At 40.5% G+C, this 13,869-nt stretch overlaps 1 long non-coding RNA gene across 1 annotated transcript; it reads left to right on the top strand.

Annotated features, from left to right (window-relative positions):
* The first annotated feature begins 2,076 nt into the window (after positions 1-2,076).
* LOC139038986 (uncharacterized) lies at positions 2,077-7,249 on the top strand. The gene is made up of 2 exons (XR_011492083.1): positions 2,077-2,474; positions 4,071-7,249. It is a non-coding gene; the product is annotated as an uncharacterized lncRNA (long non-coding RNA).
* The last annotated feature ends 6,620 nt before the right edge of the window (positions 7,250-13,869 follow it).

Here is a 13,869-nt window from a genome sequence, read left to right as displayed (position 1 = left end):
AAGCAAAAGAAAATAAATGGGGCCTAATTAAACTTAAAAGATTTTGCACAGCAAAGGAAAGCATAAAAAACAGCAACAAAAAAGATAATCTACAGAATGGGAGAAAATATTTGCAAATGATGCAATCAGAAAGACATCAGTTTCTGAAACATACAAATAGCTCATACAGCTCAATATCAAACAACCCAATCAAAAATGGGCAGAAGACCTATATAGACATTTCTCCAAAGAAGATACAACCTCCCTAATACCATCTAAGCTCTGCTTAGCTTCTCAGCTTCTTTGCCTTGACTTATAAATTAGTAAAAACCTCAAGAGGAAGTATAAAGCCTTAGTAACCTGTTCATCTATTTGCATTTCTCCCTGGGTTTTTTAGCCCCTAGGTCACCACTTTCATTGTAGTTTTCCCATTCTTTCAAACAGGCTATGATAAATTTAATTGACCTTTCCTAGAGGAACTGGGAAACAAGCTAGTCTATCAGAGTAAAAACTAAAACCCCCTTTTGTTTTTCTGTGTGCATGGGTGGCAAGTGAAATGTTGAGGGACAATTTCACATTTTTCTCAAGTTGTTAATACACTTCATGGGTATTTTAAATCATCCATATGGATCTTCCTTTTCTTCTGTTCATTACTTAAATGTTGGTGTTCATCAGGATTTCTTCTTGAGAGATATTATCCATGCAGTGCAAGAAATGTTGCCCATATTCTGAAAAATCCCAAGTTTATTTCTCCATCCCAGAACATTCATCTGGGCTTCAACCCTAGACTTCAAATGCTTTACTGAGAATCCCTCTCTGCAAATCCTCACTGAATCTAGAACTTTTATGTCCAATGCTGAAATCAATTTCCTTTTCACCTCCTTACCACTCTCAACTTACTTTCCTGCTTCTATTCACTGTTTTACTTAATAGAAGTCTAGTTTCTCCTTCATCCTATCTTTTTTCTTTTCTTGGCCACACCCCATATCATGTGGGATCTTATTTCATTGACCAGAGAGACTGGTACTCCAGTAAGTTACCCCTTTCTCTGGAAGCATGGAGTCTTAACCACTAGATCATCAGGGGAGATCCCCCAGGATCTTACCTTAAACTACAAGCTATAAAGTCATCCTCTATTTTTTGGTGTTAAATCTCACATTATTCATGAAGTACCCTATATGCAGGAGTATATATAAACATATAAAAATTTTAATCACATTTTAATATATTTAGTATATAGTATAAAGTATTTAAATACACTCCCTTCACAATGTGTAATTCAACCCACACATTGAGATTGACATAAGTTAGGACATATGGCAATGATTTCTCACCAAGGTTTTCCCAACATTCTGCTAATTCAGGGATGGCAAATGCTTAGCTTATGCAAGCTGCCTCCTTCTCTTCTTTCCTTTCTTACATGGATGGCAACCATTGCTTCTTTCCTATGGAAGACTTTCCTGCTGCATCCAGATGAAGCTCTGAAGCCCTTCGCAAAGCAGCTGTCCATAGAGACAGTACTATACTTGTCCTCTCCTCTCTGTCCTTCACCAGATGATACATAGATAGTATAGATTGTCCCAGCATTTGGCCCTGGCTGCAGAGACTACGGGTAGGTGGCAGTATGGTTCAGCAGGCCAAGAGAGAAACTACAGGCAGGGGTGGTGTTACCTCAGAATGCTGTTACTGCTTGCATTTTGCTTAAAGTTCATGGTCTCCCCCTGTATTGTACCTGTTAAACATCTTATATTTTACTCCTTGTCTGAAGGGAGGGAAATCTGTTTGCAGGTTGGGCAACAGTGGTGGCCTCACTGTGATACTAGTCTAATTGCTGAGTCTACACCAAGATGCTTGTAGGAGACAGAAAGAATAAAAGAATAGCAGGCCCTGGCAAGGGCTGCAAAAGAAATTTATAATTATTTATAAACTGGATGCTATAAGGCATGAGACTCTTGGAACAAGTCCGGAGGGAACAGTTCATGGTCTTGAAAACAAGGTATGATCCTGGGGTCAGAAAACTGACCCAAGACTGTTTCTTAACAGGCGTCTCAGAGTCACATGTTTTACGTATCTGGTGAAAAATCTGTAGATAAGAATACTATTTGTAGTTACTGATTTGTTATTGATTACTGTTTCTTAGTTACTCGATGGTTAATGATCACTTTGTTCTTTGGCCCTGAAGGCCACATGAGTTATAGTTTAACTCCCCACATATTCTTTCCTTCACAGCTGGAAGTATAATAAAGCTGGCTTGGATTCAGTTTCGGCACCTTCACTTTGGAGCGGTGTTGGTCCCCTGATCCTCGCTTTTCTCTGAATTCGTCTTATTTCTCATTCTCTCCCGTAGCATGCTTTCAGAAACCCTCTTATCCAGCCCGTCTCAACAAGTGGCGCCTGAACAGGGACCCGAAAGTGAATCCAGCCTGCAAGGCTACCTCCTAGCCTGGGAGAATGCAGGGAAATCTGGCCAGCTCGGCGCACGAGGAAAGTACTTGGTAAGTACACCCCTGCGAATTTTTCAGTCAGGCTAACAATGGGGCAAAATCCTTCTAAGGATAGTGACTATACGCAAGTGTTAAAAACTTTGTTAAAAAGTTCGGGAGTTGAGACACCGCACTCTTTTAAAGAATTGTTTCCTGCCATTGAAAAATATTGCTACTGGCTAAATCCAAATAAAGGCACTTTCAGGCATGAGGAATGGCGAGAAGTTATGCATTGCCTGCGCCATACCTACCAACGAGGCAAAAAGATTCCCTTATCTGTATGGTCAGTAGGGAATCATTAGCACAGCTTTAGGACTGCTGCAATCCAAAACCTCGGATTCAGGGGATTCTGTAGAACAAATTCAAGAACAAATGGAAGAAACGAATTTATATGATAACACAAGTGAGAAACAATCAATAAAAAAGAAAAATAAGAGCCAAAAGAATGATAGAAGTCAAGAACAGATCTTTCTCATTCAACCAACTGCACCTTTGGTCGAGCCCCCTCCTTTCAATCTGAAACCCCTTGGGATGATAGATTTGCTTTTAAACAACAAATAACTGTGCCAATGGAGCTTCACAAAAGGGAGTTCATATGGCACAACTGCAGGGGGATGAAGATGCTTTAGTTCTCCCTGTGGCTGTAACTCAAATCCCACCAGATTCTCAATTCCCACAGGAGGAATGCATTATGATTTTAATGCCATACCATTTAAAACTGCAAAGGAGATAAAACAGGCATGTACCCAATACAGAACTAATTCTCCTTACACCATGGGACTAATTCAAGGACATTCACAAGTTGAATGGTTAATTCCTTATGATTGGGAAATGATAGCCAGAACTTGCCTATCCATCTCAGAATGTTTACAGTTTAGGACCTGGTGGCAAGATGAGGCAAATCAACAAGCTCACAGAAATGCCACAGCCAACCCGCCAGTTGGTATAACACTTGATCAGTTAACGGGTAGTGGGGCACATTTTGGCATTCAAGCTCAGTTACAATTTGATGATCAATTACTCACTCAAGTGAGAGTAATATGTTTAAAAGCCTGGGAGAGAATAAGTTCACCTGGACAAGCCTTGGCTTCATTTACCCAAATTAAACAATCAAATGGGGAACCTTATGTAGATTTTATTGCCAGGCTATGTCAAAATTTAAATAAAACAGTCTCACAACCTGGTTTGAGAGATTTGCTGATGCAAGTTCTTGCTTATGACAATGCTAACTCAGAATGTAAAAAGGTGATTCAGCCTCTCAAAGCACAGGGTGCCCCTCTAGAAGAATATTTTAAAGTTTGCCAGGATATTGGGTCAGAACCATATAAAATGCAACTTCTGGCTCAAACATTGTCTAAGGCTAATAAAAAAAAAAACTGATATGAGATGTCACCAATGTGGAAAATTAGGGCACATTAAAATAGACTGTAAAGGAAGAAGAAGGTTGTCAGTTGATAAATTATACTATTGGCTCTGATGCCTCTCCTATTTGTATTGGTTTTGGAAGTATATGTCTTAAAACAGGATATCAAAAATGGCTGTCAGTTGTCAAAAAATCAAATGATGATCAGACTTCCCTCTTTCTGTTAACTGCCCTTACTTTTTTAGAAAAAGAAGAAACTTCCAGCATGATGAATCCACCTGACCTTCCTGATTGTGTTGCTGAAATTAGCCATGGTATTGAAAATTGGTTAAGATGGAAATTATGTAAAGGATCAGAAGTCACTTATTATTGAATGTTGCAGAGGCTCCATTATCGATTGGAGACACCAAGGAACCCCTAAACTTATAGAATCTAAGATGTCTTCCCCATGGGTATATAATGATAAGACAATTAGTACTTGTGGTAGTCAACCCCTCAAATGGCATGGTGTAGGATTAGCTCCCCCTGTGCCTCGTTTAGCTCATTATCCCATTCATGATGAAATATGAAAAATACCCATGGCATTAAAAGAGCTAATATCTTGGAAGGGAAAATATACTGAATGTATTTTAAATGACCCCAAAGCTACTTTTAATTTTACAAAAAACTCTACCCACACTATTCAGACTTGTATAAGAATTCCTTTTGTTTATATGATTGGACCAGCAAGATATGTCCCAATTTGGGATTAGTAGCAAGTCTTAATTGTTCATTTTATCCATGCATAAATAATACCATTCCCTTTAATGAAAGTTGGCAGAGTATTTATACTCTTAAAACTGGAACTGGCATATGGGTTCCAGTTGATTTACAATGACCTTGGCCAGAAAGCCCTACATTATATGTTATTGAAGAAATACTGAAAAATCTTAAACGTGTTAAACATTTTCTGGGATTGCTAACTGCTGCCATCTTAGGCATTATAGCTATTACCACTGCAGCAGCCATAGCTGGAATGGCTCTTCATAAATCTATACAGACAGTTTGTTTTGTACAGGAATGGCATACAGATGCTGATGTCCTCTGGACCACTCAACAAAAAACTGATGGAAAGTTGGCCTCCCAAGTGGCCGACCTTAAACAGTCTATTATTTTATTAGGAGATCAACTAGCCAGTTTACAAAAACAGGTGAGACTAAGATGTGATTGGAACTATAGTTCCTTTTATGTAATGGCTTTCAAATATAAGACACAACTCACAGAAAAAGAGACACAGATGTACAGAACAGACTTTTGGACTCTGTGGGAGAAGGCGAGGGTGGGATGTTTCAAGAGAACAGCATTGAAACATGTATATTATCTAGGGTGAAAGAGATCACCAGCCCAGGTTGGATGCATGAGACAAGTGCTCGGGCCTGGTGCACTGGGAAGACCCAGAGGGAGCGGGTAGAGAGGGAGGTGGGAGGGGGGATCGGGATGGGGAATGCATGTAAATCCATGGCTGATTCATGTCAGTGTATGACAAAAACCACTACAATATTGTAAAGTAATTAGCCTCCAACTAATAAAAATAAATAGAAAAAAAAAGACACAACTCAAATGGGATAAAGTTAAACAACACCTATTGAACCAAGGTAATATTTCTGTAGATATTCAATATATACAACAAGATATATTAAAAGTTTTTCATAAACATCTCAATGTAATTTCTGGATCAGATTTTCTTGATACTGCTGCTGATAATCTTTCTTCTCTTCATCCCTTGAAACAGATCAAAACATTTGGATATGGAATTGCTCTGGTAATTGGAGTGCTATTAATTATGTGTTTGTGTTTCTGTATAGTCTGGAAAAGAACGATCAAGAGACAACGAAGCCAGCAACAGCAACTAGCATTTCTCACCATTTCTCATCACATGCAAAGTCAAAAAAGGGGAGATGTAGGAGACAGGAAGAATAAAAGAAAAGCAGGCTCCAGCAAGGGCCACAAAAGAAATGTATAATTATTGATAAACTGGATGCTATAAAGCATAAGACTCTTGGAATAAGTCCAGAGGGAACAGTTGATAGTCTTGAAAACAAGGTATGATCTTGGGGTTGAAAAACCGACCCCAGACTGTTTCTCAACAGGCGTCTCAGAGTCACATGTTTTACGTATCTGGTGAAAAATCTGTAGATAAGAATACTAGTTGTAGTTACTGATTTGTTATTGATTACTGTTCCTTAGTTACTCGATGGCTAATGATCACTTTGTTCTCTGGCCCTGAAGGCCACATGAATTATAGATTAACTCCCCACATATTCTTTCCTTCATGGCTGAAAGTGTAATAAAGCCGGCTTGGATTCAGTTTTGGCACCTTCACCTTGGAGCAGTGTTGGTCCCCTGATCCTCACTTTTATCTGAATTCTTTTGTCGTGTTTCTCATTCTCTCACCATATCGCACTTTCACAAACCCTACTAGCTGAGCTGGTCTCAACAATACTATTGTTGTTCTCTGGACTTTTATGAAAAATTGACATTGTAAGTGAGTACCTGACTTATTCTTGAGAGTCTTAGCTGCAGGTGTCTGTATTACACTGGTGGTGTTTGGTTGCAGTACACCCCAAATATCCAACTCCAGAGATATCAAGAAAGAGGGGTGGACCAAGGCCGCAAGAGTCCTGCAGAGTGCAGTGGTGGAGTGTATGCCCAGGTCACTCAGGATGGCTGTTCTCTTGCTCTTTGTACATGCCCTGCTTGAGAGTCCATGTTTCATCTACACCTTACTCACAAGAATGTGCTTGCCCCTTGCCCCAAAGATGCAGGACTCCAGGAAATCTGATCAGGTCACTTCCAGTCTATAGTCACTAAAAGTCTATGATGATCTCTTGCTTACAAAAGGTTACATCTCACTAGTTGAGTGTATAAGGCCTTATGCAATCCAATTCTAATGGAAAAGATCAGACTTACTTGTCATTACTGACACACATTCTCTAATCATTCATGGCAACACATCCCATTTCTACAATCTGAAGGTCTTTTTATGCTTCTTTTGTTCATGCCATTTCTTCTTCCTAAATTCCCTCCTCCATCCACCAGAAGCCTGTTAAACTCCTACAGACTCTTCATCTTTCCTAAACTTCTCTGAGCAGAATTCGGTGATCCTTCCTCTGGATCTCCAGAACACTTTTTTTTAACCTTTAGTCAATGATACAGAGATTTTCATTATTATGTCTTTTAATTATTTACACATATGGCTAGTAGATTATTCCAACTGACAGATGAGTCCTCATTCAGTGCATAAGGTCTAGCGGGTGTTAATTGATCTGTCTTAAAAGAATACATTCAGTGGGCAATTCTCTTCTCTCTTTGTGAACAGTGACAACAATATTTGCTTATTTCTCTTCACTTGTGTACTCAACAAATACATTTTTAATATCTACTATACCTTAGTCATGAGTATTACCTATGACAGCAATTTGCAATTTCAGTCAAGGCAACAGAGACTGAGTGAGCACCACTTTAAGTGGCCTTTGTGCCAACATTTCAGTCTGCTGTGCTCCTTCCATGGGTGAAGGAACAGAAAATGAAGCATTTGGCTCTCCTACAGTCTGCCACAATTCATGGCTCATGTTGCTAAATATTGATCTTGTATAAGTTACTCAGGAGAGGCAGCCAATGGTTCTCTGAGCAACACACAAACAGCCCCCACTCTCTTTTTGCAGTGATATTAATCATTTGTGAGTGGAGCCCTACACACTCTATGAATAAGTTCCTTGGATTCCAAGATGACTGATACTCAAACATTCTTTTTTATTTGAGTGCAGACCTAAATTCAAGCAAGCAGCCAGACTACATGAAGTTACAATGCCTTTTTGTTCATGGTAAGGTGAGAGATGCATAATACATTTCCAAGGGTAAACATTCCATGCTTCCAAGTAAACACCATTAAATGTGACTGCACATTTGTGCCTTTAATAAAACTGAAGGCGTGGGAATAGGTCTTTAGAAACATCCCATATCATGAGCACTCAATTTTAAGTTTCAGTTGCTGGTGGAAAGTGGAGGGTTAGTGTGTGTGTGTGTGAAATAGTGGAAAATTTATTTTCTTTGATTACAGTTGAATCACACTTTTGGATTCATCAAACCATGAATAGCACAATGAAGGGTCTGTGTGTGATGAAGAGCCATTAAGATTAAAACCCAAAGGGCAGCAAACATTGGTTTTCAGGGGTTCTACTGGTGAGATTACTAATGAAAGTGTTTAACCTTTGGAGACTTCATCACTGGAGGGACAGGAGGAGGATAAAAAGAGACTAACAAATAGCTTGTGCTCACTTGGCAGGAGATGGAATTTGTCATTTGAGCTCACACAAAGGGTCAAAATTCTGAAACATCTTTGGAGAAACAAAGGAATGTGACATGCTTCTCTATACATTTATTTATGTGACTTTTCCCACCTTCAATGGTTTTTGCCCCCAATTCCAACATTTGACATTCTGTGTATTTTTGTCAGTTTTTTCAGCAGTTTAAAATGCACAAGAAATCCAATTTTTAGGAAATATTTTCTGATGGGCAGAAAATATTTAATGAGAGCTCAGATATATATATATATATAATACACACACACATATATACACATATACATATATATATATATACATTTCTGCAATAATGCTTTTGTATATATATGTACACATGCCCACAACAGGAGATTGGTTAAACAAATTATGGAACATACCCTACAAAGGAATAAAGTGCAGTAGTTAAAAGTGCAGTGGTCAGGGAGGCATTCCAAGATGGTGGAGAAATAGGACTGGGAGACCACTTCCTTCCCCACAAATACATCAAAAGATCATCTGCATGTGGAGCAATTTCCACAAAACAACTCCTAAACACTGGGGGAGGACCCCAGATACCCAGAAAAGCAAACAAATCTCTTTGAAATGAGGTAAAACAAAATATAAAGACAATAAGAGACACAAGGGATTTAGGGACAGAGACCCATTCTGGGGACTCAGTAGTGAAAGAAGTTTCCACAATAGGAAACCCTCTCAGAGGCCAGGTCAGTGCAGAGCTTTGAAATCTCAGAAGACAGGGTAACTTAAAAAAGAAAGAAATCAGCACAGAATTCCTGTGAATGGCAATGACCAGTGGGAAGTGGCTCCCATGGTTGCATCTGCCAGCAGCTAATGGGGGTGAAGGCATGGGCTGCATCGTTGGTCTTTAGGGTAAGGATCGGGGTTGACTGCCCTATGAACACTCTGAGGGGACTAAAGTGATATAGCAGCCCAAACTGTGGGAACACCAGAGAGACAAAGAAAAACACAGGGCCTTTCCCACAGGAAGGCTCTAATGCCACACTGTGATCCTGGTGAGCCTAGTGAATACAAAAGGAGAGAAAGCCAGCTACTCTTTATGGCCTTCCCCAGAGGCAGAGAGGCATGAGTGTGACAGCCAGGGGCCACAGTAATCTTGGCCACAGAGACCACATCTCCCTCCAAGCTGTGAGGAGACTGCCAGTCACTAACCTTGTCTTCCTGGGATCCTGGATGGTGTCACAAACTGAGGCCAGCTCCCCTAGGAGACGCATGGCCCACCTGGGACTGTGCGCTCACAGTCCACCTGAGAGCCTGAGGGGCTCGGACCTGGGAATTGCACAAGATGCATGGCCCACTCGGGGCTGTACCCTCGTGGAGACAACAGGAACCTGAATAGCTTGGAACTGAGAAGTGCATGGCCCCTTGCTGCTGTTGTTCAGTCATTCAGTCATGTCTGACTAATTGCAACCTGATGGACTTCAGCTTGCCAGGTTTCCCTGTCCTTCACCAACTCCCAGACCTTGCTCAAATTCACATCCATTGAGCCAGTGATTCCATCCAACCATCTTATCCTCTGTCATCTCCTTCTTCTCCTGCCCTCAGTCTTTCCTATCAGCAGGGTCTTTTCAAATGAGTCATCTATGTGCATCAGGTGGCCAAAGTATTGGAGCTTCAGAGTCAGCATCAGTCCTTCCAATGAATATTCAGGACTGATTTCCTTTAGGAGTCACTGGTTTGATCTCCTTGCTGTCTAAGGAACTCTCAAGAATCTTCTCTAACACACAGTTCAAAAGCATCAGTTTTTCAGCACTCAGCCTTCTTTAAGACCCTACTCCTACATCCATACATGACTACTGGAAAACCCATAGCTTTGACTATACGGACCTTCATCAGCAAAGTGATATCTCTGCTGTTTAATATGCTGTCTAGATTTGTTGTAGCTTTTCTTCCAAGAAGCAAGTGTCTTTTAATATCATGGCTGAAGTCACCATCTGCAGTGATTTTGGAGCCCCAGAAAATAAAGTCCCTCAAACAATTTCCATTGTTTCTCCGTCTATTTGCCAGGAAGTGATGGCACCAGATGCCATGATCTTAGTTTTTTTAATATTAAGTTTCAAGCCAACTTTTTCCTCTTTCACTTTCATTAACAGGCTCTTTAGTTCCTCTTTGCTTTCTGCCATTTGTTGCTGTTCAGTTTCTCTGCCATGTATGAATCTTTGTGACGCCATGGACTGCAACACACCAGGCTTCCTGGTCCTTCACCATCTTCTGGAACTTGATCAAACTCATGTCCATTGAGTGGGTGATGCCATCCAACTATCTCATCTTCTGTCATCCCCTTCTCCTCCTGCCTTCAATCTTTCCCAGCACCAGGGTCTTTTCCAATGAGTTGGCTCTTAGAATCAAGTGGCCAAAGTATTGGAGTATCAGAGGCAACAAAGGTCATCTAGTAAAGGCTATGGTTTTTCCAGTGGTCATGTATGGATGTGAGTTGGACTATAGAGAAAGCTGAGTGCCAAAGAATTGATGCTTTTGAACTGTGGTGTTGGAGAAGACTCTTGAGAGTCCCTTGGACTGCAAGGAGATCTAACCAGTCCATCCTAAAGGAGATCAGTCCTGCGTGTTCATTGGAAGGACTGATGCTGAAGCTGAAACTCCAATACTTTGGCCACCTCATGCAAAGAGCTGACTCATTGAAAAGACCCTGATGCTGGGAGGGATTGGGGGCAGGAGAAGGGGACGACAGAGGATGAGATGGTTGGATGGCATCATCGACCCGATGGACATGGGTTTGGGTAAACTCCGGGAGTTTGTGATGGACAGGGAGGCCTGGCATGCTGCGATTCATGGGGTCGCAAAGAGTCAGACACAAGTGAATGACTTTTACTTCATTTCATGGAGTCAGTGATGCCGTACAAATATGGCATCACTTCACGACTGAGCCACTGCACTGAACTGAACATCCAGTCTTCCACAATTTACATTTTAAGATAACAGTATTAGAACTAACAATAGAAAGATATTAAAAGACCCACTCACATAATATAAATTTTAAGATGACAAGATTAATCAGAAGGGTCTTAAGAAGGAGAAAGCTGTCCTCAAGCAAGGATAAGTTCAGTTCAGTTGCTCAGTCCTGTCTGACTCTGCAAGCCCATGGACTGCAGAACATCAGGATTCCCTGTCCATCACCAATTCCCATGGCTTGCTCAAGCTCATGTCCATTGAGTCGGTGCTTCCCTAGTGACGCAGCTGGCAAAGAATTCACCTGCAATGCAGGAGACGTGTTTTTGATCCCTGGGATGGGAAGATCCCCTGGAGAAGGGAAAGGATACCCACTATACTATTCTGGACTGGAGAATTCCATGGACTGTATAGTCACAAAGAATGACTGTATGGGGTCACAAAGAATCAGACACAAGTGAATGACTTTTACTTCATTTCATTTCATGGAGTCAGTGATGCCATACAAATATCTTATCCTCTGTTTTCCCCTTCTCCTCCTACCTTCAATCTTTCCCAGCATCAGGGTCTTTTCAATGAGTCAGTTCTTTGCATCAGATGGCCAAAGTATTGGAGTATCAGGTTCACAGTCAGTTCTTCCAATGAATATTCAGGACTGATTTCCTTTAGGATTGATTCGTTTGATCTCCTTGCAGTCCAAGGGACTCTCAAGAGTCTTCTCCAACACCACAGTTCAAAAGCATCAATTCTTTGGTGCTTAGCTTTTTTATAGTCCAACGCTCACATACATACATGATTACAGGAAAAACCATAGTTTTGACTAGACAGATCTTTGTCTACAAAGAAAAGTCTCTGCTTTTTAATATACTGTTTAGCTTTTCTTCCAAGGAGCAAGCACCTTTTATTTTCACAGCTGAAGTCACCATCTGCAGTGATTTTGGAGCCCCCCCAAATAAATCTCTCACTCTTTCCATTGTTTCCCAATTTATTTGCAATGAAATGATGGGACCAAATGCCATGATCATAGTTTTTTGAATGTTGAGTTTTACCAACTTTTTCACTCTCCTCTTTCACTTTCATCAAGAGGCTCTTTAGTTCTTCCTCACTTTCTGCCATAAGGGTGATATCATCCATGTATCTGAGGTTATCGATATTTCTCCTGGCAATCTTGATTGCAGCTTGTGCTTCATGCAGCCTGACATTTTGCATGATGTATGCTGCATATAAGTTAAGAAAGCAGGGTGATGATACACAGCTTTGTAGTACTCCTTTCCCAACATGACCCAGTCTGTTGTTCCATGGACATGGAACATGGTTCTAACTGTTGCTTCTTGACCTGCATACAGATTTCTCAGGAGGCAAGTATGGTGGTCTGGTATTCCTATCTTTTTAAGAATTTTCTACAGTTTGTTGTGATCTACACAGTCAAAGGATTTGGCATAATCAGTAAAGCAGAAGTAGATGTTTTCCTGGAACTCTTTTGCTTTAACTATGATCAAACAGATCTTGGCAATTTGATCTCTGGTTCTTCTGTCTTTTCTAAATCCAGCTTGTACATCTAGAAGTTCATGGATCATGTACTGCTGAAGCCTGGTTGGGAGAATTTTGAACATTACTTTGCTAGCATGTGAGATGAGTGCAACTGTGCAATACTTTGAACATTCTTTGGCATTGCCTTTCTTTGGAATTGGAGTGAAAACTGACCTTTTCCAGTCATGTGGCCACTGCTGAGTTTTCCAAATATGCTGACATATTGAGTGCAGCACTTTCAAAACATAATCTTTTAGGATTTGAAATAGCTCAACTGGAATTCCATCACCTTCTCTAGCTTTGTTCATAGTGATGCTTCCTAAGGCCCAGTTGATTTCGCATTCCAGGATGTCTGGCTCTAGGTGAGTGATCACACTATCATGGTTATCTGGGTCATGAAATTTTTCTGTATAGATCTCTATATTCTTGCCACCTCTTCTTAATATCTTCTGCTTCTGCTAGGTACATATTTTTTATGTCCTTTTTTGTGCCCATCTTTGCATGAAATGTTCCCTTGGTATCTCCAATTTTCTTGAAGAGATCTCTGGTCTTTTGCATTCTATTGTTTTCCTATATTTCTTTGCACTGATCACTGAGGATGGCTTTCTTATGTCTCCTTGCTATTTTTTGGAACTCTGCATTCAGATGGCTACATCTTCCCTTTTCTCCTTTGCATTTAGCTTCTCATTTTGTCTCAACTATTTGTAAGGCCTCCTCAGACAACCATCTGGTCTTTTTGCACTTTTTTCTTGGGGATGGTTTTGATCACTGCCTCCTGTACAATGTCATGAACCTCCATCCATAGGTTCAGGCACCCTGTTTATCAGATCTAATCCCGTGAATCTATTTCTCACTTTCACTGTATAATTGTAAGGGGTTTCATTTAGGTCATACCTGAATGGTCTAGTGGTTTTCCCTACTTTCTTCAATTTAAGTCTGAGTTTTGCAATAAGGAGTTCATGATCTGAGCCACAGTCAGCTCCTTGTCTTGTTTTTGCTGACTGTATAGAGCTTCTCCATCTTTGGCTGCAAAGAATATAATCAATCTGATTTCAGTATTGTTTTTTGTCATGTCCATGCATAGAGTCTCCTCTTGTATTATTGGAAGGGAGTGTTTGCTATGATGAGTGCATTCTCTTGGAAAAACTGTTATCCTTTGCCCTGCTTCATTTTGTATTCCAAGGCCAAATTTGCCAAATACTCCAGGTATCTCTTGACTTCCTACTTTTGCATTCAAGTCCCCTATAAT

Source organism: Odocoileus virginianus, chromosome 17 (genome assembly GCF_023699985.2).
Source record: "Odocoileus virginianus isolate 20LAN1187 ecotype Illinois chromosome 17, Ovbor_1.2, whole genome shotgun sequence".
Taxonomy (NCBI): domain Eukaryota; kingdom Metazoa; phylum Chordata; class Mammalia; order Artiodactyla; family Cervidae; genus Odocoileus; species Odocoileus virginianus.
Note: the sequence above shows the minus strand (reverse complement) of the source record. Positions and strands in the feature narration are given on the sequence as shown.